Below are 25,492 nucleotides of genomic sequence, written 5' to 3'. Positions count from 1 at the left end.
GTGCCTTTAAAAAGGCACTACACAAGGCATTATAAAACAAAATACACAAAATCACATCAAGAGAGACTAGAGCAGATGACTAAAGAAGAGGTTTTAAGGAACATCTTAAAGGAGGTTGTGAGGTTTAAGGAGCGGTTTTGAGCGGGTAGGACCGAAGCAGCTCAATGCACAGAAGCCACCAATTGTGGAGCGACGAAAATCATGAATGCTCAAGAAGACAGAATTAGAGGAGCGCAACATTATTAGAGGGTTATAGTCTGGAGGAGATTGCGGAGATAGGGAGGAGAAAGGCCATTAAAGGATTTGCAAACAAGGTGCCCGATCGAACCAAATGGAAACAGTCTCATAGCAAGCTCGTTTAGCCTCGTGTTTCTTGGCGCTCACAGCGGTGAGAAACACCCCACTATCTAACGTTCACCCGGTTAGATACAACGCCTCAGCGGGGAACACGGTTCCAAAGCCGCTCTCAAACCCGTTTTCTGCACTGAGGAGCTCCGCTCGCTGGAACTCCTCCGTGCAGCGAGAGATCGGGATACCACGACACAGTCCCTGAAGCCCAACTCTCTATAACGGGGTCCCCTGGCCCCCATCCCCCCCAACCCCCACGATATGCATTGTTTGCACAGCATGCAAGAAACAATACTTTTCACTGTATACTAATACATGTAACAATAATAAATCAAATCGAACCTATTGCCACTGCCACCTGGTTGCCTCTTCAGAACCAAATTGCCCTCTTTCCAGTCACACCCGTCTTCCTCACTTACGTGAGGCCATCACAACGTGAGCAGCATCCCAGCCTTCAGTCATACCTCACCAGCGAGCTCCCTTTTACCAGATGCAGCTCACTGGCTTGCTGGAAACGAGGCCCAAAGCCCACCCAATATCAGGATGAGGGACCACCCACTCCTGTGCACCCAATAAAGGCCAATAATTAGGAAGGAGCCCAAAAAGAGCGATCATGCGGTTTAATTCTAAACATTCAATCCATAGCATTGAGCACAGTTTTGCTCCTTCCTTGCCAGGATTGATCAAGGCCTTTAAGATTATGAAAGGATTTGATACGGTGATTGGCAAAAAAACGTGGTGACACGAGGGAACTTCTTTATACAACAAGTGATCAGGGTTTGGAGTGTACTGGCTGATAGGATGGTGGATACTGTGGTCTAAGAGACTGGCATAAAAAGGGTTAATGTAATACTGGGTACAATACTGCCCACAGTATGATGTAAAGGAACACATGAGCCATCTCTAGAGGGTGCTCAGGTACTGGTCAGAGACCTGTGTAGAGGCAAGCATGAAGCCAGTATACAGACTTTATATTGTATGGGAGTAGCATGGTGGCACAGTGGTTAGCACTGCTGCTTCACAGCGCCAAAGTCCCAGGTTCGATCCCGGCCCTGGGTCACCGTCCGTGTGGAGTTTGCACATTCTCCCCGTGTTTGCGTGGGTTTCGCCCCCACAACCCAAAATGATGTGCAGGCAAGGTGGATTGGCCATGCTAAATTGGCCCTTAATTGGAAAAAATGAATCAGGTACTCTAAATTTTAAAAAATGAAAAAAAGGCTTTGTACTTATGCACGTACATAGTTACAAGTATTTCAATACTTCCTGTTACAGTACAGATGACTCAGAACCTGTTCAAGAGACATACCAAACTGCACACATCTTACCACAGACACCAATTCAATATTTTCTTTTGAAGAGGAGTTGGATAAATACTTGAGGAGAAAGACATTGCAGGATATGGGAAAAGGGACTGATTGGATTGCTCTTCGAAAGAACCAGCTCATTGGGCCGAATGGCCTCCTTTGGTTCTCGCCGTTTTGTTATCTCTTGCAATGAACATTCTCTCATCATCAGCCTAGAGCAGTGTTTTTTAAACTTATTTCCTTGACACACTTTTACAAAATGGCCAACTCTCGTGACCCACGCCATGTTCACAACAGATTTCTCATAGTTACTTATAAAAATGTCACATTCATTGTTGGCACTTCAGTATTAGTAAATAAAAATACATTATCCATTTTTTGTTATTATTTGGAGATCTAAATAACTTTTAATAAAAACCTCTGTACAAGTGCATTCTCTCCCCCCCCCCCCCCCCCCCCCCCCCAAAGACTGGGATGGACGGAGTTCCTAAACCCACATCCGCCCCCAGAGCTGTGTTCAGAATGGAGTAAACATGAATCAGGTTTACAACAATGGACCAATTGAAAGGCTGGGAGATCCTTACAGGATACACAGGAATTATCCGCTAATTCTTGTGTATGGGATTCCTCCGGCTAAGAGTTGCTGACTGGGGTACTTGTGGAAACATATTCCCGTCAGCAGTCATTTTCAGGCCTGGCAAAAAAAGAGTGTGAAGCAGTACCGGAAACTAACACTCTGCAGGAGCAGTATCTTCAGGAAAGAAATGCAAAGAGAGTTGATTTTTCTTTTAAACTTTTCAGTTTTAGTTTCGGATGCTGACTAACTTGGCTGATCAGCTGCTGCAGAAACGGGAGTCACTGCTGAAGGCTGTGTGCGTGGTGGTGGCTGTAACATTGACCCAGGAAGCCAAGCAAGCCCCCATGGCACGCGCTTCTACATCAGCCTCACATGGTCATACACTGTACTGCAGCGTGGATTTACCCAGAGAGAAAACGGGAAAAAATGATCAGGCGACCTTTTGGTGACCCATTTTACACAATCCTGTGACCGCTCACTTTGAAAAACACTGGTCCAGATGATTAGCTCAGGTTCCAAGGCGAAGCTTGTGCCCACACTCACATACTTCAGGGTGAGGGCGGTATCAGCTGAGGTGTTCTGATATGAGTGAGTTGTGAGACGCCAGAGAGTACTGTTGACTTCTTCCATGCTGATTATTTGTATTGTCAGTGCCATTGGTCTTAAGTGCCCATTTGAATTTGTCCGAAGCAAAATCAACAGTTTCCGACTGCTGAACAGACGCTTAGAGTTGCAAACACAACATTACTTCATTGGCGTGGTTTATGAAGCAATCCATCCCACAGATGTGAATGCCAAGTTCCAGAAAGTTATGATCCTCGTGGTGCCAGAGAAGGTTAATGACTGCATCAACAGACACATTTCATAATCTTAGCCCCTCTCCTCCCTCCACAAGGCTATTGGATTAAACCATGGGAATTTTTCAGTGCATTTTCTGTTTTGATCTCTCTAAGAGGAAAAGAAAACACTCTGGACGGAATTTTCCGGCCCTTCTGGCCAGCGGGATCTTCTGAATCTGTCGAAGGCGACCCCCTCCACCCCCGGCAGGTTTCCAGGATTGGCTAGCCGCACCAAGGGCGGGTTTCGCTGAATCCCGCCCTGCCACTCCGACGCCGGCTGCCGAATTCTCCACCGCTGGTTTTTTGGTGGAGGCAGGGATAACATTGCGCCAGTCTGGGGCCGTTGGCAGTGGCCCACCCCTGGCGATTCTCCGGGTCCCGATGGGCCGAGTGGCCACCCATTTTCGGCCGGTCCTGCCGGTGTGAAATACACAAGGTCCAAACCGGCGGGACCTAGCTCTGAGGGCGGCCTGCGGAGTCTTTGGGGGGGCACGGGGTGGATCCGGCCTCGGTGGGGGGGGGGGGTCCACGATGGCTTGCCCGCGATCAGGGTTCACCGATCTGCGGGTGGGCCTGTGCTGTGGGGGCACTCTTTCCCTCCGCGCCGGCCTCTGTAAAGCTCCGCCATGGCCGGTGCAGAGAAGAAACCCCCTGCGCATGCACTGGGATCATGCCAGCGGTTCTGTGCATGCGGAGGATTCCGCAACTTCCGGCGGCCCGACGCCGGAGTGGTTCACACCAATCTTTGGCGACAGTACGGCCCACCCACCAGTTGGGTGGAGAATCCTGGCTTTGTGCCAGGGCTTGCTTCGGTAAAAGAATTCAGGGGGTGGGATTCTCCGACCCTCCCGCCGGGTCGGAGAATCGTCAGTGGGCGGCATGAATCCCGCCTCCGCCGGCCGTCAAATTCTCCGGCAGCGTAGATTCGGCAGGGGTGGGAATTGCACCGCGCCAGTCGGCGGCCGCTCATAGCGCCCCCCCCCCCCCGCCGATTCTCCGGGCCATGATGGGCGGAAGTCCCGCCGGCGTAAATTAGACTGAGTCCCTTACCGGCGGGACCTGGCAGCGTGAGCGGGCTCCAGAGTCCTCGGGGGGGGGGGGGGGGGGGGGCGATGCGATCTGGCCCCGGGGGGGTTCCCCCCACGGTGGCCTGGCCCGCGATCGGGGCCCACCAATCCGTGGGCGGGCCTGTGCTGTGGGGGCACTCTTTTCCTATGAATCGGCCGTGTCAGCCTCCGCGATGGCCGACGCGTAGGTGAACGCTCCCGTGCATGCGCGGACCCGCGCCAGCCACTGGAGTCACGTCGGCCCTGGCTGGCATGGTGCCAAAGGCCTTCCACGCCAGCTGGCAGGGCGTGAACCACTCTGGCGCCGGCCTAGCCCCTGAAGGTGCGGAGGATTCCGCAGCTTTGGGGCGGTCTGATGCCAGAGTGGTTCACGCCACTCCGTCCCGCCGGGACACCCCCTCCCCGCCGGGTACGGGAGAATCCCGCCCAGGTTGCATGAGGTTGACTTTCCAATCGTCTGATTAATTTTGGAGCGCCCCTCCCATATGCCCTTGTTCAAGACTGCAGCATGTTGAGAGGCAAGAGCCATTTGCAATCCTGCAAGAGAGCCATTTGCGACAGGTGGGGCAGAAGAGCCATTTTAAAGTCCCTTGTTTCAGCCTTGTGATTTCGGGCTATCCCTTCAAATCATTCTTCAGCATGAGTCAGCAATGCCCGGCAATTGGAGCCTGTTTTTTAAAAGAATGCAAGTAAAAGTATCAGCCTAGAAGTGAAATTGGGTGTTTTTTGAGCAGTTGATATTGCTGGCGTGTTCGAGCGCATGAAACATACAAGACTAAGTGCTGGAAAATGGGATTAGAATAGGTGCTTGATGCCTGATGCAGACACAATGGGCTGAAGGGCCTCTTTCTGTGCTGTAAAACTCTATGACTCTATTTGAGAAGGACAAAGTTGTGGAACGGGTTGGATGGCTCTTTCAAGGATCTGGAACAGGTATCATGGACCGAATGGCTTCCTGCATGGTAAAATCCTATGATCTGCTGAATATTGGACAGCAACAAGTAATCTTTTAATGTCACAAGTAGGCTTACATTAACAATGAAGCTACTGTGAAAAACCCCTAGTCGCCACATTCCGGCGCCTGTTAGGAATTCTGAATTCTCTCTCTGCGTACCCTAACAGGCTCTGGAATGTGGCAACTAGGGGCTTTTCACAGTCCTCAGGATTCTGAATTCTCAGCTGGTACGTGAATTGAACCCGCGCTGCTGGCATTGTTCTGCATTACAAATCAGCTGCCTAACCCACTGAGCTAAACCAGCCCTGTATGGCAATGAACTCAAAAAATATCTTTAAAAGTACATTAGCCAATGAGCAATCAGAGTCCAAACTGGGAGCTATTATCTGTTAGTTTTCAGTGCACGGAGAAAAATTGAGGGGGGTGGGGTGTTGCAGGGGTGGAAGGGCGGAGGTTGTGGTGGTGGTGAGAGAACATTGGGGCTGAGATCAATCCAGGGAACTCTGCCCCGTTCAGTATCACACACGCAAGAACATCTGGGTGGGTTATAGTCCGTTATAAAGAGTGACTGTGAGAGCTTCTTTTGATATTTTAATTGATTATAAGAAAGATTTTAACGTGTGCAAGCTTGCATTTTATTTTGGATTTTCCCATGTGAAGTTAATCCACCATTGCCAAACATTCAGAAAATGTAGAATTCACAGTGGCACCCGATCCTTTACTTCATAATAGAGCAGCACGGGGCACAGTGGTGAGCATAGCTGCCTCACAGCCCAGGGACCCGAGTTCAGTTCCGGCTTTGGGTCACTGTCTACTGTCTGTGTAACGTTTGCACATTCTCCTGGCGTCTGTGTGGGTTTCCCGTCCGGGTACTCCCAATTTCCTCCCACAGTCCAAAGATGTGCAGGTTAGGTGGAGTTGCCATGCTAAATTGCCCCTCAGTGTCAAAAAGGACAGGTGAGGTTACGGGGGTAGGGCAAAGGCTTGGGCGTGGGCCTATGTAGGGTTCTCTTTCAGAGGGTCAGTGCATGCTAGATGGGCAGATGATCTCCTTCTGCACTGTACGGATTCTATGATAATGTTCTATTACCTCATTGTTAGAAATTATCTTTTATAACGACAATCCAAGTGACTTTTAAACTCTGTCCCAGCTACATCGTAATCCTGCAAGAGACAGGATTTGAGATAAATTTGGAGAAATTTGAGTTTGATTCGCTCCCCCCTACCCCCATCCTCTCAGCCCAAGCCCAACACCCTGGTGTCTGAGAGGGCTGCGCTGAAACCTGCTGCTCTCAGGCCACAATGCAGGTTCCAACTCAGACAGATTCCTGCCTGGGATGCATGGGGGTAGAGGATAATGTGCAGGGTCACTGATTGTTTTCCTTGGCTCTTGTGCCTCGTCGGGTAATTTTTCTATTACCAGATTTAAAATGAACTTGATGGTTGACAGCAGTACACTCATGAATGAGCAAGTCCTGGCTGAGAAAAGGATGCCAAATACGTGTCCCATTGGCAGTGTCTCCCTCGAGATGCCTGGGAAAACTGTATTGCTTTTCTATAGATTTGATCTATTTTTCACAGAATAGCACAACACAGAAACAGGCTGTTCAAATCATTGGTCGAAATCTTTTGGCCCACCGCAACAGTGGATGTGGCGAACCGCTCATTTGTCCGTTGATTTTGGCGGAGCTGGTGGGTGGGGCCAGAAAATTCTGGCCAATCTGTCTGTGCTGCCTCCCAGGAATATCCAATTAGCCCCGATCCCTCCTCTTTCCCCATAACCTTTCAGTAAATCTAAGGTAAATCTAATTACAATATCTATTAAACCTGCCAATGTTACTTATTCTAATTGAGTCTGATTAAGGCGGCGAGGTAGCACAGTGGTTAGCACAGTTGATTCACAGCTCCAGGGTCCCAGGTTCGATTCCTGGCTTGGGACACTGTGAGGAGTCTGCACGTTCTCCCCGTGTCTGCGTGAGTTTCCTCGGGGTGCTCCGGTTTCCTCCCACATGGCCCGAAAGACGCGCTGTTAGGTGAATTGGACATTCTAAATTCTCCCTCTGTGTACCCGAACAGGCGCCAGAATGTGGCGACGAGGGGCCTTTCACAGCAACTTCATTGCAGTGTTAATGTAAGCCTACCTGTGACAATAAAGATTATTATTATTAGGATAATTGCCATTCCCAGTTTACCATTGCCAGTCACCTTGCATCTACATATCACTCAAGGTGCCCCAAAGCTTGTTACAGCCCATGAAATGTCCTTGAAGTGTAGTCATCGTTGAAATGTAGGAAAACGAGGCAACATGTTTGTGTTTCCCTTTGACAGGTTGCCTTTGTGAGCCTTGTTTCTGCCAGTCTTGGCTCAAAGGGTAGCCATCTTACCTCTGAGTTAGGAATTTTGACTTCAAACCCCAGTTCAGAGAAAGCAGTCCAACAATCTAGGCTGACACTCCAGTGCAATACTACGTCAGTGCTGCACTGCTGGAGGTGCCATCTTTCAGACGGCACGTTAAAGTAAAGCCTCACTTGCTCTGTCAGGTGATTATAAAAGATTGCATGGCACAATTTTGAAGAATAACAGAGAAGTTATCCATGGTATCCTCGCCCAATTTTATTGCTCAACCAACGTGAGGTGAAAAAAGTCTAGATTATCTGATACTCGTATAATTGCTGCTTTTAGGAGATTGCTGTGTATAAATTGGCTGCGGCATTTCCTACATTACAATAGCGACCACATTGCAAAGGTGCATTGTTGACTGGAAAGCTCCTTGCAATGTGTTGAAAGGCTTTCTTTTCAGTCCCATCTCACAAGTTAGCCTGGAAAAATCAGCTTAATCAAATATACTAACATTTTAAATAATAACCATTATTCAAAGAATGGGGGGAAATATACCAAAATATTACCAGATGATATTCTGATGCTTTAATCAATTTTAGAATAAAATGTTAGTTAATTACCTGTTACTACATGAAAGGTACAGTTAATTGTGTGTTGTGTTATCTCCATGGGGAAACCTGGAACAAAATAATCATATATATCAAACAATCCCAAATGAAGAAAGTGCAAAACAAGATTTCACTTTTTTATTGCAACTTTTATGTCAACATGTATCAGAAGCAATACAAATGAAACACGAATTAACAGACAAATGATAGTTCAAATAAAAAGATAAATTTCACTTGAAATATAATGAAGATATATCTTGCACAAGCACTCAAAACACTCCTTACACAAATGTGGCACTGTGTGCACTTTCATGAAGTGGGATTCTCCCATTCCGGCGCGATGGCCCGACGCCAGCGTAAAAAACGGCGTGAACCACTCCGGCGTCGGGCCGACCAGAAGTTGCAGAATTCTCCGCACTTCCCGGGGCTAGGCCGGCGGTGGAGGGGTTGGCGCCGCACCAGCCGGCGGCGAAAGGACTACGCGAGTTAGCGCATGCACAGAACCGCTGGCGTGGTTCTGCGCATGCGCAGACCAGCCACCGTATTCTGGCGCATGCGCAGGAGGGTGTCTTCTCCGCGCCAGCCAAGGCGGAGCCCTACAGGTAATAGTTTATTACATGCACACAGTGAACACACACATACAAGTTGCACTCTAAACTAACACACAAGAACAACCCTAACATCATGTCTGGGTAAATGGAAAGTACAAAACACATATGGCCTTATCTGTAATCCGTCGTCTGGCAGTGCTGGTTGTCCATTGCTGATCGTCTGTGTCCCCGGCTCTGGTCCCTCTGTAGATGGCGTGGATGTTCCTCTCCTTGGCTGGTGAAGGTATCACCACTGTTGCCGCCGGTGGTCAAGAGAGCTGGTGGTCCCTTGCACGTTTTGCTTGTTTTTGGCCAGTCCCAGGTAGATGTCCAATAGATCAATCAGGCCTCGATCACCCTGATCGATCTAAACCAATTGGTGGTGGTCACCTCGATGACGGGGCGGGTCCCAGCCGGCCATGGAGGGCAGCACAGTAGCACAAGTGATTAGCACTGTGGCTTCACAGTGCCAGGATCCCAGGTTCGATTCCCTGCTGGGTCACTGTCTGTGCGGAGTCTGCACGCTCTCCCCGTGTCTGCGTGGGTTTCCTCCGGGTGCTCCGGTTTCCTCCCACAGTCCAAAGACGTGCAGGTTAGGTGGATTGCCATGCTAAATTTCCCTTCCCAAATAAGGAAACCGACGCCACCAAGTCTGCCACATATTGTTACTTTCTACCTGGAGCCCATTGTCCCGGGATAGCCTTTCAACGGCTTTTTCCCTGTGTCAGTTTCTGCAAGGTCTGGGCTGCAGCCCTTGCATATTTGCAAGCTGCAGTCTGTCTGTGTCTCTGTATTGATCAATTTCCTATCGATCTGTGTGGGTGGCTATTTTGGATGCCCACATCCCTCATCCTCACCCCTCCTCACCTTTACCACCCTCACCCCTGGCCTGTTATCCGCCTGTGCCCCCGGTCCTGGCATCCGTCCCTGCTGCCAGGGGCACTGTTGGCTGGCACTGCCCTCACTGGGGGCTGTCTTGTATAAATATGTGTGCTCTCCATACGCCATTTCGTCAGCTGCTGTTGGAGGCCACACATCTCTGTATAATAAAGCCTCGATTACTTTCGACTCTCGTCTTGTCGTAATTGATAGTGCATCAGGAGGCACACCCATACGACTGGTGCCACTGTGGTCGGTCGGTCAGTGGATGTTCAGGAAGATGCTGGTCGGCGCCAGGGCACTGTCCCAGGGGGCGGGGGGCACCCTGGCTGCTCGACCCGCCCTCCCCTGGCAGAGGTGTCCCCCGCCGCAGCCAGCGGTGTCCGGTCCAGCAGCCTGCAGTCACTCCATGCCATTTGCAACCTCCGCGCTCTCGCTCAGCAGCCAGGACGCCAGGTTCACGATTTGTGAGAGCACAAGTGAACAACGGCGTCGTGAAATCGGCCCATTGGAGGTGCTGAATCGCGGAGACCCGGTGCATCGGGTGTCTGGCCCATTAATGATATGCCTACTGTACTTGCAGTCCGTGCGGCGAGCGCCGCATTTACACCATTTCGGGGGTGCCGAATCATCCTGATTTGGCGTCATACCGGCGCCTACCGCTATTTTGGCGTTGGAAGCTATTCTCCGCCCGATGGCGTTTCACAATTTTGGAGTTGAAAAACGAAGAATCCAGCCCACTGACTGCCTCAAACCTTCATGAGTCTTAACCAACAACACAGAATGTTGAATAGAGCATAGAACATTACAGCGCAGTACAGGCCCTTCGGCCCTCGGTGTTGCACCGACCTGTGAAACCACTCTAAAGCCCATTTACACTATTCCCTTATCGTCCATATGTCTATCCAATGACCATTTGAATGCCCTTAGTGTTGGCGAGTACACTACTGTTGCAGGCAGGGCATTCCACGCCCTCACTACTCTCTGAGTAAAGAACCTACCTCTGACATCTATCCTATATCTAACTCCCCTCAATTTAAAGCTATGTCCCCTCGTGCTGGATATCACCATCCGAGGAAAAAGGCTCTCACTGTCCACCCTATCTAATCCTCTGATCATCTTGTGTGCATCAATCAAGTCACCTCTTAACCTTCTCTCTAACGAAAACAGCCTCAAGTCCATCAGCTTTCCCTCATAAGATCTTCCCTCCATACCAGGCAACATTCTGGTAAATCTCCTCTGCACCCTTTCCAATGCTTCCACATCCTTCCGATAATGCAGCAACCAGAATTGCACACAATACTCCAAATGCGGCCGCACCAGAGTTTTGTACAGCTGCAACATGACCTCATGGCTCCGAAACTCAATCCCTCTACCAATAAAAGCTAACACACCGTACGCCTTCTTAACAACCCTCTCAGACTGGGTGGCAACTTTCAGGGATCTATGGACATGGACACCGAGATCTCTCTACTCGTCCACACTACCAAGAATCTTACCATTAGCCCTGTCTTCCTGTTATTCCTTCCAAAATGAATCACCTCACACTTTTCTGCATTGAACTCCATTTGCCACCTATCAGCCCAGCTCTGCAGCTTATCTATGTCCCTCTGTAACTTGTAACATCCTTCCGCAATGTCCACAACTCCACTGACTTTAGTGTCATCTGCAAATTTACTCATCCATCTTTCTACGCCCTCCTCCAGGTCATTTATAAAAATGACAAACAGCAGTGGCCTCAGAACAGATCCTTGTGGTACACCACTAGTAACCGGACTGCAGTCTGAACATTTCCGATCAACCTTTGTCTTCTTCCAGCTAGCCAATTTCTGATCCAAACTGCTAAATCACCCTGAATCCCATGCCTCTGTATTTTCTGCAATAGCCTACCGTGGGGAACCTGATCAAACGCTTTACTGAAATCTATATACACCACATCAACTGCTTTACCCTCATCCACCTTGTTTGGTCACCTTCTCAAAGAACTCAATAAGGTTTGTGAGGCACGACCTACCCTTCACAAAACCTGAATGAACATAAATATAATTTCTTATCTGGAAAAGGACATAATAATAATCACTTATTGTCACAAGTAGGCTTCAATTAAGTTACTGTGAAAAGCCCCTAGTCGCTACATTCCGGCGCCTGTTCGGGGAGGCTGGTACGGGAATTGAACCCGCGCTGCTGGTCTTGTTCTGCATTACAAGCCAGGACACTTGTGGAAAGCAACACAATGACTCAGCATGTTTTTGTCTGCTTTTCAAGTCCATAAGACCATAATACATAGGAGCAGAATTCAGGCACTCGGCCCATCGAGTCCGCTCCGCCATTCAATCATGGCTGATATTTTTCTCATTCCCATTCTCCTGCCTTCTACCCATAACTCCTGATCCCCTTATTAATCAAGAGCCTCTCTATCTCAGTCTTAAAGACACTCAGTTAGTGAAAGCTATTTGTCGGCTGTTCCACCGAAGCCAAGACTCAGAAACAAGATGCAAGACATAAGGCGACCTGTATGTAATCTGTTCTAGTTAAAGTTCACCCGACGTCCAACCTCCTAGAATTTCCACAACCTTCTGCAACCTCCCTTCAACTTTAAAGCATTAAAACCATCCAAGAAACTATAGGTCTGCTGCGCAGGAGACCAGAGATTGTAAACATGAGACTAAAGATAACTGCAATCTCAAAAAGTGTGTTACCTTTATCTGTGTGTCATGTGTGAGAATGGGATTTTCCTGATATTGGCCAGAACTTTGCAGCTGTTCAGCTGGATCTTCTGGTCCCATCGATGGGCACACCTCATCATGGGTTTCACAATGGCGAGGAGTGCATTCATTGCCGTTGACAATGGCAGGACCAAAATATCCGGCCACCAGCCAATAGTAGGAAGCTTAGTTGCGTAGAAACTCCCACCCATTGAACTTAACACTGTGCAAATAAATAACCTTATTTTTAAACTCTCATAAGTTTCCTGCTGAATTATTAAATAGGTATACACACTCAAACATTTTACCGTCTGCCAGTCATGTTTCCAGCTTAAGATGGTAATAATTGCTGCTGATTTTGTTCGCTGCTCAGTTCAGGCACATGCACGATCTCTATCGCGCGACCTTAGACTTTGAATTGATGGATTTCACTTGGCTGGTTATGACAAATAGCATATTGTGAGGTTTTGACAGGTTGAAATGCATTCAACTATTAGATTGTAAAAACAAAATCACTGAAGTAAAGTTAATTTACAGAATAGGGGCTGGTTTAGCACAGTGGGCTAAATAGCTGGCTTCTAATGCAAAACAAGACCAGCAGCGCGGGTTCCATTCCCGTACCAGCCTCCCCAAACAGGCATCGGAATGTGGCAACTAGGGGCTTTTCACAGTAGCTTCATTGAAGCCTACTTGTGACAATAAGCTGGGAAAGCTATATCTCTCCCCAGGCAAAACATGGCAATCATGGACATTCGGAGAGGTTTGTTCCTCTGATACAAACTCTCAACACCTGAGCTATTCACAACACTCTTAGGATTCAGTCGCTTTAGTTCAGTTGTACATCACTTCCCAGAGAGCTTCTGGAATTCTATTTTCCTACCAAACAGAAAACTGATCTTTTTGTGGAGACACCAGAGCTTGCTCCTAAATTCACCAGGTGTTTGATCAGCGTTTCCTGCTGCAGCACTTCTTTGTGTCTGCATCTGTGTGCTGATCGTCTCCTGCCTCTGACCCTCCTTTGTGTCTGCAGCCTTCCTTTGTGTCCACTAGCCACGCGGCTTGAGTTCTTAACTTCTGTCCTGTTGGTACTCCTTCCAGGTCAAGTGTTGCCAGATCACATGGATGAACATTTCTTATTATCTATGAAAGTAACAAATTATCAAATTTGCATTTGATGTCGGAAATCCCTTCCAACCATTCACAAACCTTTTATGGAAATTTTAAACTTTCCTTGCTGTACTGCTTCCAGTTCACAGGTCATCACAGTTTGTATTGGCGAGCAACAAGGTCAAATAGATCAGCATTTCCTTTGAAGGAATAAAATCCAAGAAGACAAACAATAATAAATTGAAAATTTCCCTTTTGACTGTGGCAACAATAAAGGTCCTTTTTCTTATTAAGTTCTGAAACCTCATTTCACTGTTGCTGCATTTTCTTTACAGGCAATACACTCACTGGTCTCGTTTTCAAAGACTTTATTAAAGACTAATCAGGAGTAGCTTTGCACATAATTACGTGGGGATGAGATGGGATGATGTAGATTAGAGCTGAACCCTGAGTGCATGGCAGCGTTGTGAATGGAAATTCCGAGAATTGCGGTACCTTGCAGAGAACAGAGTGGTAAAGCACCCAGTGCAACAGGTTTGCAGATGTTCATCCCTTAATCACCACAGCCACTTTTGTTAGCTTTCAGGAAAAACTCCCAACGTTTTACCAGCTGCCAGTCATGTTTCCAACTTAAGATGGTAATAATTGCTGCTGCTTTTGTTCGCTGCTCAGTTCAGGCACATGCACGATCTCCATCGCGCGACCTGAAACTTTGAACTGATGGATTTCACTTGGCTGGTTATGACAAATAGCATATTGTGAGGTTTTGACAGGTTGAAATGCATCCAACTATTAGATTGTAAAAACAAAATCGCTGAAGTAAAGTTAATCCACAGAATAGGGACTGGTTTAGCACAGTGGGCTAAATAGTTGGCTTGTAATGCAGAACAAGAACAGCAGTGCGGGTTCAATTCCCTTACCAGCCTCTCCGACAAGGCGTCAGAATGTGGCGACTAGGGACTTTTCACAGTAACTTAATTGAAGCCTACTTGTGACAATAAATAATAATAATTATTATTATTAGAATACAATTCTGAGGAGTGACTTCAATCTTGATTGGCCTACTGCCTTCATTAAACATGAGCAAGATCAGCCCATCTTTTTTAACAACTTTTGGTTATCTGATTTATTACAAATGGGTTACCACTGTAACTGAAATGATACTGATCAAAAAATGAAGACTGAGCCACAGTAATAATATCCAGTTTTGTCTGTCGGGACTGTTTAAATGGGCTGGTCTGTGGGTGAGATGACCTGGTGGGCAGTGCCTGCTCGAAGCAGGCGGGGCACTCGGGAGGGCTGAAGAGTTTAACTACATGTCGCTGCCAACATTTGGTGGTGCCGGTTGTGGGTGGAGAAAAGAATGGGGAGCCGAACAATAAAGTTATCTTTGTTGGAGGGATAGTTTCTGTGAGGGGTGGATTGTGGAGACTGATGTGTGAGGTAGGAATAGCATGGGAAAATGGGATTGGGATAGCAAGAGAAGAATGGTATTAGCAGGATGGAGTAGCCTGGGGTGGGCAAGACATGGGTCTGTGAGTGAGGTGGTGGAATTGATTTTGGGCGCGATTTGTGGCAGGACGCAGCCGGTGGTTCCTGGAAGTGGCCTCCCCTTAGGATTCCTGACAGCCGTTACGCCTCAAAGATCTGATTCGATCATTGTGGGCGGGATCCATTCTAGCACGGTTAAGTGAGTTCAAAAACCCAATTCGTCTTGCTTGCACCCGATTGGACAGCCACCGTGCATCTATCGGCCTCGCCGAGGAAAGCCAGATGAGCACCAATTAGCACTGGTCCCCACAAACGGGGACCAGGTGGTCCAGCACTTGAGGAATATCCTAGGCGATCGGAGGCCCCTGGGTGGTCGTCATCTGGTCAGACTGGCACTCTGGCAGTGCTGGTGCTACCCGGGCACCTTGGTACTGCTCGCCTAGCACCCTGGCAATGGCACATGGGCACCCTGGCATTTTGCCTGCACCGGGGGTCCAGCCCGCGTGTGGCCTGCAGTATGTGATGCGGTGCGGGAGGCTGAAGAGCCCCCCAACACGCGAGTTGGGGAGGTCCAGGGGTCTCTCTGGGTGGGCGAGAAATTGGGGCACCATTTAAAAATGGCATTCCGATCTCTTGCTGCAGTGAGGAGCTCCACTCATCGGAGCTACGCCGTGCAGGGGATGCCGCTAAGTGCAGTCTCAGGGGGGGCATTACCCATCGTGGCCAGAAATAGCAACAGAGCACAGTTAGATAGTGGTGTTGTTCTACAAGCGCTGGAAACAACCCTGCTAATGCCGCTCAGAAGGGACTCTGATTTTGTTTTGGCAAAACGTGTGGCAAACTGGCAGGGTGATTAATATCTATCATTACAGTCATTATTACCAAGGAGATGGTGTTGGGCATGCTAATGGGAGCTAAAGGTAGACAAATCGCCTTGCCCTGATGGAATGCACCTCAGGGTACTGGAAGATATAGCGAGACATCTGGCAAGAAATTGTCCCGTTGAGCAGATGCAGCATGAGTTCATGAAAGGCAGGTAATGTTTGACTAATTTAGTGGAATTCTTTGAGGAAACGACGAATACGGTGGATAACAGGGAACCGATGGATGTGGTGTATCTGGATTTCCCAAAGGTATTCGACAAGGTGCTGCACAGAAGGTTGCTGCATTATGTAGCGCTAACAATTATACTCAAAGCCGAGAGACTAGTACAATAGAGGCTTTATTGTTGTACGATGCTGTCCCTCTATCTGCAACTGTAGACTAAAGGTCTGAGTGACTCACATGCATATTTATACACAAGCTCCCTGTGGGCGGAGCTAGCCGGCAGGGGCTTACCGGAGGAACCTGTATTGCAGGTACAGGCATACATCCCCCTACTGCAAGTATGCATATCTACAGTGGTTATCTCACCACATTCACCCCCTGTAAAAAAAATGAGTCCGGCTGGGGTGACATATAACTCTAATACAAAGGATGCTATTTACAAGAGGGTCCAAACAAGGAAAATCAAGAGTCCATCCGGTTAGCAGGTTACAGGTTGAGCCGAATCAGTGGTCGAATGTTCCGCTGTGATCGGCGTAGCTGTGGTGGTGACATCGGCACAGGCGGTGATGGCAACGATGGTGCAGGTGTTGGTGATGTTGGTGCCGGCTGCTGGCGGGATGACTCTGAGAGCAAGCCAAAATCTTCCGTGTCCTCCAGGGTGGGCAGGGGGATGAGGGATGGACCTGGTGGGGACGTATAGGGGGGCGCCGGGGTTGGCGCGGGGAGAGAAAGGGGCGTGGGCAAGGGATCGGCACCTGAGGGAGCCAGGTCCCGGAGCGAGACTGTGTCCTGGCGGCCGTCGGGAAACTCCACGTAGGCATACTGAGGGTTGGCGTGGAGGAGGCGTACTTTGTCCACGAGGGGTTCCGCCTTATGGTGCGGTAGATGCCTATGGAGAAGGACTGGGCCCGGAGTCGTGAGCCATGTCGGGAGCGACACCCCGGATGTGGACTTCCTAGGGAAGGCAAAAACACGTTCATGGGGTGTACTGTTAGTTACGGTGCATAGTAGCGACCGAATGGAATGGAGCGCATCAGGGAGGACCTGCTGCCAGCGAGTGGCTGGGAGGTTCCTGGACCGTAGGGCCAGCTGGACGGCCCTCCATACCGTCCCGTTCTCCCTCTCTACCAGCCCGTTTCCCCGGGGATTGTAACTGGTCGTCCTGCTGGAGGCGATACACCTCCTGAGCAGGAAATGACGCAGCTCATCGCTCATGAACGAGGATCCCCTGTCACTGTGGATGTAGTCTGGGAAACCGAACAGGGCGAAAATGGAATCCAGGGCCTTGATGACGGTGGCAGACGTCATATCCGGGCATGGGATGGCGAATGGGAACTTAGAAAATTCATCGACCACACTAAGGATGTAGGTGTTGCGGTCGGTGGAGGGAAGGGGCCCTTTGAAGTCCACGCTGAGGCGTTCAAAGGGGCGGGACGCTTTCACCAGGCGCACACGATCTGGCCGGTAAAAGTGCAGCTTGCACTCGGCACAGATCTGGCAGTCTCTGGTGACTGTCCGTACTTCCTCGACGGAGTAGGGCAGATTGCGGGCTTTGATTAGATGGTACAAGTGAGTGACCCCCGGATGGCAAAGGCTCTCGTGCAAGGCACGGAGCTGGTTCACTTGTGCGCTGGCACATGTACCTCGGGAGAGGGTGTCTGGGGGCTCATTGAGCTTGCCGGGGCGATACAAGATCTCGTAGTTAAAGGTGGAGAGCTCGATTCTCCACCGCAAGATTTTGTCATTCTTGATCTTGCCCCGCGGCATGTTGGTCAGTGAGGAGAGTGAATCTCCTGCCGGCCAGGTAATGCCTCCAGGGCCGCACCGCTTCAACGATTATCTGTGCCTCCTTTTCAACAGAGGAATGCTGAATTTCGGAGGCGTGGAGGGTGCGTGAAAAGAATGCCACGGGTCTGCCTGCCTGATTCAGCGTGGCGGCAAGTGCGACATCTGAAGCGTCGCTCTCTACTTGGAAAGGCAGTGTCTCATCTACTGCTTGCATCCCGGCCTTGGCTATGTCAGATCGAATGCGGGCGAAGGCCTGTTGTGCCTGGGCCGAGAGGGGAAAATGTGTGGACTGGATAAGTGGGCGGGCCTTGTCCGCGTATTGTGGGACCCACTGGGCGTAATATGAAAAAAACCCAAGGCAGCGTTTGAGGGCCTTGGGGCAGTGGGGGATTGGGTGATCCATGAGGGGGCGCATGCGGTCGGGATCGGGCCCCAGTTGAACGTTTTGGACTACGTAGCCGAGGATGGCTAAGCGGTCTGTGCGGAACACGCATTTCTCCTTGTTGTACGTGAGATTAAGGAGAGATGCGGTGTGGAGGAATTTAGAAAGGTTGGCATCATGGTCCTGCTGGTCATGGCCGCAGATGGTGACATTGTCGAGGTATGGGAAGGTGGCCTGCAGTCCGTACCGGTCAGCCATTCGGTCCATTTCTCGCTGAAATACCGAGACTCCATTCGTGACGCCAAAGGGAACCCTAAGAAATTGGTACAGCCGACCGTCTGCCTCGAAGGCAGTGTAGGGACGGTCCGATTTACGGATGGGGAGCTGGTGGTAGGCGGATTTCAGGTCAATAGTAGAGAAGACCCGGTACTGTGCAATCTAAGTGACCATCTCAGAAATGCGGGGGAGGGGGTACGCGTCGAGCTACGTGTACCGGTTGATGGTCTGGCTGTAGTCCACGACCATCCTATGCTTCTCCCCGGTCTTAACCACTACCACCTGGGCTCTCCAAGGGCTGTTGCTGGCCTCGATGATACCCTCCCGAAGCAGCCGCTGGACTTCGGACCTGATGAAGGCCTTGTCCTGAATGCTGTACCGTCTGCTCCTCTTTGCGACGGGCTTGCAATCTGCGGTCAGATTGGCAAAGAGTGAGGGAGGCTCGACCTTGAGAGTCGCAAGGCCGCAAATGGTGAGGGGAGGTAGGGGTCCGCCGAATTTGAGGGTGAGGCTCTGGAGATTGCACTGGAAATCCAGGCCTAGTAAGAGTGACGCGCAGAGGTTGGGGAGAATGTACAGACGGAAACGGTCGAATTCCACGCCCTGTACAGTGAGTTTAACCAGGCATAAACCCCGGATCGGGACTGAGTGGGACCCGGAGGCAAGAGAGATCTGCCGGTTGGAGGGATGGACCGCAAGGGAATAGTGCCTTACCGTGTCCGGGTGGACGAAGCTCTCGGTGCTCCCGGAGTCGATGAGGCAGGAGGTCACGAGGCCGTTGACCAGCACCGATGTGGAAGAGGGTGCCAGGTTGCGAGGACGGGACTAGTCGAGCGTAACGGAGGCGAGCAGCGGTCGATCGGCGGTTGAGTCAGATGAGTCCGACGAGGAGTGGTAGCGACCCGTGTCCTGTGGCCCCGTCCCGGGGGAGAGGACAAAATGGCGGCATCTGGAGACGAGATGGTGCCATCTGCAGTGCCTGTGGGTAAAATGGCGGCGTCTATGGAGTTCGCGTTGTGGGATCGGAACAAAATGGCGGCGCCCATGGAACGCACATGGCGGTGGTGAATGAAGATGGCGCGCCCATGGAGCGCACGTGGCGGGGGCGGCGAAAGATGGCGGAGGCCACTGATCGCACGTGGGGTCGGGGGAACTGGACGGCGGGGCCCATTGAGCGAGCGGCTAAAGCGAGGGGACCGGGGGCGCGATAGCGGCGACCGTCCGGGACTGACACACCGCTGCAAAATGGCCTTTCTTGCCACAAGCTTTGCAGGTCGCGGTGCGGGCCGGGCAGCGCTGGCGGGGGTGCTTCTGCTGACCGCAGAAGTAACAGTGGGGACCCCCAGGGGGTGCAGTGCGGCGGGCAACGCAGGCATAGTGCGTGGGGGCGTTTGCGGGGTCCACGAGGGGTAGGACGGGTGGGCCGAGTGGCTAGCAGAGTAAGTTCGCGGACTACGGGAGGCGGCCGTCATGGAAAGCGCCAGGGCCTTTGCGGCCGCGAGGTCAGGGGTGGCCCCTTCCAGCAGTCGTTGCCGGATGGGGTCCGATGCAATGCCTGTAACAAAGGCATCGCGCATGAGTAAATCAGAATGTTCCGTGGCTGTGAGGGCCCGGCAGTCACAGTCTCGTACCAGAGGTATAAGGGCCCTCCAGAAGTCCTCAATCGACTCACCCGGATGCTGGACGCGAGTAGAGAGTTGATGCCTCGCAAACAGGGTGTTCGCCGACTGTGCATAGTTCTCCTTGAGCAGTTCCATAGCTGTGGTGTAGTCAGTCGCATCTCGAATTAGAGGAAAGACACTGGAGCTAAGTCTGGAGTACAGGAGTTGCTTTCTCTGAGCCTCCGACGGGGGAGGGTCTGCTGAAGAGATGTAGGCCTCGAAGACTGCGAGCCAGTGAACAAAGTCTTTTCTGGCGTGAGGCGACTGCGGATCCAGCTGCAGACGGTCAGGCTTGATTCTGATGTCCATGGTGAATGGGAAATCGTACAACAATAAATTGTAGCGCTAAAAATTAAACTCAAAGCCGAGAGGCTAGTACAATAGAGGCTTTATTGTTGTACGATGCTGTCCCTCCATCTGCAACTGTAGACTAAAGGTCTGAGTGACTCACATGCATATTTATACACAAGCTCCCTGTGGGCGGAGCTAGCCGGCAGGGGCTTACCGGAGGAACCTGTATTACAGGTACAGGCATACATCCCCCTACTGCAAGTACGCATAACTACAGTGGTTATATCACCACACATAAGATATAGGCGCATGGCGTTACGGGTACTGTCTTAGCATAGATAGAGGATTGGTAACTGACAGAAAGCAAAGAGTGGGGATAAATGGGTGGCACGTGATGTTCCTCAGGGATCCGCAATTGTTCACAATTTGCATAGATGATCTGGAGTTGGGGATCAAGTGTAGTGTGTTAAAGTTCACAGATGACACTAAGATGAGTGGTCTAGCCAAGTGTGCAGAGGACACTGAAAGTCTGCAGAAGGATATAGATAGTTTAAGTGAGTGGGTGATAGTCTGGCAGATGGAATTCAATGTTGATAAATGTGAGGTCATCCATTTTGGTAGGAATAACAGCAAAATGGACTATTATTTAAATGGTTAAAAATTGCAGCATGCTGCTGTGCAGAGGGTGTCGTTGTGCATGAATCGCAAAATGTTGGTTTGCAGGTGTAAGCAATTAAGAAGGCAAATAGAATTTTGTCCTTCATTGCTAGAGGGTTGGAGTTTAAAAGCAAGGAGGTTACGTTGCAGCTCTGTAGGGTGCTGGTGAGGCCACACTTGGAGTACTGTGTCCAGTTTTGGTCTACTTACATGAGAAAGGATGTACTGGCACTGGAGGGTGTGCAGAGCAGATTCACTAGGTTGATTCTGGAGTTGAGAGGATTAGTTTATGAAGAGAGATTAAGTAGACTGGGACTATACTCATTTGAATTTAGAAGAATAAGGGGGGATCAAATTATGAAAGGAATAGATAGGATAGAAGCAGGGAGGTTGTTTCCACTGGCGGGTGAAACTAGAACTTGGGGGGGGCATAGCCGCAAAATAAGGAGGAACAGATTTAGGACTGAGTTGAGGAGCTGATTGAGGGGCTGGTTTAGCACAGGGCTAAATTGCAGGCCAGCAGCACAATTTAATTCCCGTACCAGCTTCCCAGGACAGGTGATGGAATGTGGTGACTAGGGGCTTGTCACAGTAACTTCATTTGAAGCCTACTTGTGACAATAAGCGATTTTTATTTTCATTTCATTTCAGGAGGAACTTCTTCACCCAAAGGGTCGTGAATCTGTGGAATTCCCTGCCCAGTGAAGCAGTTGAGTCTACCTCGTGAAATATTTTTAAGGCAAAGGTAGATAGATTTTTGAACAGTGAAGGAATAAAAGTTTATGGTAAGTGGGCGGATAAGTGCAGCTGAGTCCACAAAAAGATCAGCCATGATCTTATTGAATGGCGGAGCAGGTTCGAGGGGCCAGATGGCCTATTCCTGCTCCTCGTTCTTATGTTCTTATTATTCGAAAGCTATTGGTTTTGCCAAAAATGAAGAATCATTAGATTTGAATGGAAATGCTTTAGGAAACCTGTTTGTTGAACTAAAAGAATGCATCAGCAATTGGTACAAAGAAGATGATAACAGTCTACACTCTCCTGGATTTCAGTGCAGTCTGTGTCTAATGGTCCTGCTCCACCACTCAAACCTACACTCAATGAAAGAGCAGTTATAATGTTGCCAAGAAATCTGAATCTTAAACAAGAGCTTTGTCGTGGAACAAGATTAGCAGGTAGGAAACTGTCTTTGTTAACAATAAGGCCGAAAATACAATTGGCAAATTTCCGGGAAATAATGTGTTTATTCCTTGAATAATGCTCAGCTCATCAGATGTAAACCTGCCCTTCAGCTCGGGAGGGAACAGTTCCCAATTAAACTTTCATATCATAGAATCGTAACCTCAAAATCTTGGTCAATCTTTAATAGCGCACACAAAATCCACGGGGACGACCCTGTTGATCGCCCCCGCGGGGCTCGTAGAATAGACGTTCTCCCATAAATTGGTGGAGGCCCATCTGCTGGCGCTCATAGAGATCACCTCATTAAAGCCAGCCAGGATTGGAACCGCTACATGATCGGTAGTCCCAGTTGGAAACTTTGTACAGCATTGCGGCCTTTTCCATGGCAGAAAATAAATTGCTGTTTGAATTGAACTTCTTGGGTCCCCTGAACTTTTTAAAAAAAAACAAACTTGGCTTTAAGGAGTGTCTTAAAGGAGGACTGTGAGGTAGAGGTGGGGAGTTTCGGAGGAGGAGTTCCACAGTCGAAGGCGTGGAAGCAATTAAAATAGGTGATTAAAAACCCTTCGTATATCACATTGTTCTGTGTTATATTATAAATCAGTGGTTTAATTTGTTTACTGAATATACAATACAGAATTTATTTTTCTAATGCAACAATACATGTGATAGAATGTTTGGATAATAACTTGCAAACATTAATGATAAAACTAAAACAGATATTCTGTAGTGCTTGTCAATAAAACATGTGAAGGAGTTTTTAAAAAATGCATCTTGTTTATAAATTTATTTTGTGGGCTCTGGACCTCATTCTGGGACAGGTCCATGTACCCCATTCTGGGAGCAGTCCCACGCACTTCATTCTGGGAGCAGGCCTGCATACCTCATTCTGGAAGCAGGCCCAAGTACCTCTTTCTGGAAGCAGGCCCAAGTACCTCTTTCTGGGAGCAGGCCTGTGTACTCATTAAAAGGGTGATGGAGGTGGGAACCCTCACGATTTCTTAAAAATAAATTTAGAGTACCGAATTTATTTTTTCCAATTAAGGGGCAATCCACCTACCCTGGACATCTTTGGGTTGTGGGGGTGAAACCCACGCCAACATGGGGAGAATATGCAAACTCCATACGGACAGTGACCCATAGCCGGATCAAACCTGGGACCTCGGTGCCTTGAGGCAACAGTGCTAACCACTGCGCCACCGTGCTGCCCATGGGAACCCTCAACATTTAATAAGCATTTAGATGGGCACTTGAAAGCCACACCTACAAGGCTACAGACCAAGTGCTGGAAATGGGATGAGAATCGATAGGTATCTGATGGCCGGCACAGACGCAATGGGCTAAAGGGCCTCTTTCTGTGGTGAATACTATATGACTCTGTAGTACCCTCAAGAACGACACAAGAGTGTGGAATGGTAAATGAAGGCTATAATAAGTAGAGAACTAGCCAGCTACAGAGATGTGCACTCACTGAGTGCCGCCTACAGGGTGTCACCTTATATACGGCTCCCTAGTGGGCGGAGCCGCAGGCGGAGTCCCCCAGCGTGTTAAGGGTACAGTAACCATTCATCACATTTACCCCCTGTTCAAAAAAATGCAGAGTCCGTCGGGGGTGAAGTTGAATTACATGTCTATTCTTTTTGGCGGCCTAATCGTCCTCGTCAACCTTGTCAGCTCGGGCGGTAGTGCGGCGGACATGGACGTCTTTAGTGAGGGTACATCCGGGAGCACAGAGGTCGGAGCCTTCGCCGGGGTAGGGGGCCGGGGGGCAGGGGGAATAGCTGGGGTAGCGTGCCGGGGCCGGCGGAAAGTGTGGAAGGGGGGGGGGGGGGGGGGGGTCGGTGTCTACCGGCGAGATGGGGGCCGGGGGGGGGGGATCAGTGGGGGAACCAGCGGGTGCCAGATCCCGGAGGGAAACCGTGTCTTGCCTTCCATCGGGGTGCGCGACGTAGGCGTATCGGGGGTTCGCATGTAGCAGTTGGACTCTCTCGACCAGGGGGTCCGTCTTATGGCTGCTCGCGTGCCTCCGGAGAAGAACAGGTCCCGGAGTCGTCAACCAAGGTGGAAGCGAGACCCCAGAGGTGGACTTCCTGGGAAGGCAAACAAGCGATTGTGAGGGGTCTCATTCGTGGCCGTGCAGAGGAGTGACCTAATGGAGTGTAGGGCATCGGGTAGGACCTCCTGCCAGCAGGTGGTTGGGAGACTTCTCGACTGTAGGGCCAGAAGGACAGCCTTCCAAACTGTCGTGTTCTCCCTCTCCACCTGCCCGTTTCCCCGCGGGTTATAACTGGTCGTTCTGCTCGAGGCGATGCCCTTGCTGAGCAGATACTGACACAGCTCATCGCTCATGATCTATGTACCCCGTTCACTGTTGATATAAGCGGGGAAACCAAACAGGGTGAAGATGCTGTGCAGTGCCTTTATCACGGTGGCTGAGGTCATGTCGGGACAGGAAACGGCGAATGGGAAGCAGGAGAACTCGTCGATGACGGTTAGGATATTGCGGTTGGTGGATGGGAGGGGGCCTTTGAAGTCCATGCTTAGTCGTTCAAAGGGCCCCGAGGCCTTTACAAGGCGAGCCTTGTCTGGCAGGTAGAAGTGCGGTTTGCACTCCGTGCAGATCTGGCAAGCCCTGGTCATGGCCTTGATCTCCTTGGTGGAGTAAGGTAGGTTGCGGGACTTGATAAAGTGGGTAAGCCGGGTAACCCCCGGGTGTCAGAGGTCAGTGTGGATCTTCCTGCGTGTGGCGCATGTGCCGCAAGACAGGGCATCTGGGGGCTCGTTGAGCTCTCCTGGACGATACTTAATATCGTAAGCTTAGGTGGAGAGTTCGATCCTCCACCTCAACATTTTATAATTTTTAATTTTGCCCCGTTGTGTTTTATCAAACATGAAGGCTACCGACCATTGGTCGGTAATGAGGATGAACCTCCTACCAGATAGGTAGTGCCTCCAGTGCCGCACAGCCTCCACAATGACTTGTGCCTCCCTTTTCGACTACAGAGTGCCGAATCTCGGAGGCGGTGAGGGTCCGGGAGAAGAAAGCTACTGGCCTGCCTGCCTGGTTGAGGGTAGCAGCCAGGACAATGTCTGACGCATCGCTCTCTACCTGGGAAGGGATGGTTTCGTCCACCGCGTGCATAGCGGCCTTGATGATGTCAGCCTTGATGCGACTGAAGGCCGACCGGGCCTCAGCCGTCAGGGGAAATGTTGTGGTCTTTATGAGTGGGCGGCCTTTGTCCGCGTATCTGGGGACCCACTGGGCGTAATAGGAGAAAAGCCCCAAGCACCGTTTGAGGGCCTTGAGGCTACGGGGTAGGGGGAGTTCCTTAAGGGGGCACATGTGGTTAGGGTCGGGACCTAGGACCCCGTTTTCCACAACGTAGCCGAGGATGGCT

The 25,492-nt window shown here is 50.1% G+C and overlaps 1 protein-coding gene across 11 annotated transcripts in view; it reads left to right on the top strand.

Annotated features, from left to right (window-relative positions):
* sema4ba (sema domain, immunoglobulin domain (Ig), transmembrane domain (TM) and short cytoplasmic domain, (semaphorin) 4Ba) overlaps nt 1–25,492 on the top strand; it is a 636,623-nt gene that overhangs the window by 402,227 nt on the left and 208,904 nt on the right. Inside the window, exon 5 of one of the 11 annotated variants that reach the window (XM_038813271.1) lies at nt 21,965–22,087. The exons of the other annotated variants lie outside the window; for them this stretch is intronic. The gene's annotated coding sequence lies outside the window, so the exon portion shown is untranslated. The remainder of the gene's footprint in view (nt 1–21,964; nt 22,088–25,492) is intronic. 11 annotated transcript variants of the gene reach the window in all.

The sequence above is a fragment of the Scyliorhinus canicula genome, chromosome 12, assembly GCF_902713615.1.
Source record: "Scyliorhinus canicula chromosome 12, sScyCan1.1, whole genome shotgun sequence".
Taxonomy (NCBI): Eukaryota; Metazoa; Chordata; class Chondrichthyes; order Carcharhiniformes; family Scyliorhinidae; genus Scyliorhinus; species Scyliorhinus canicula.
Note: the sequence above shows the minus strand (reverse complement) of the source record. Positions and strands in the feature narration are given on the sequence as shown.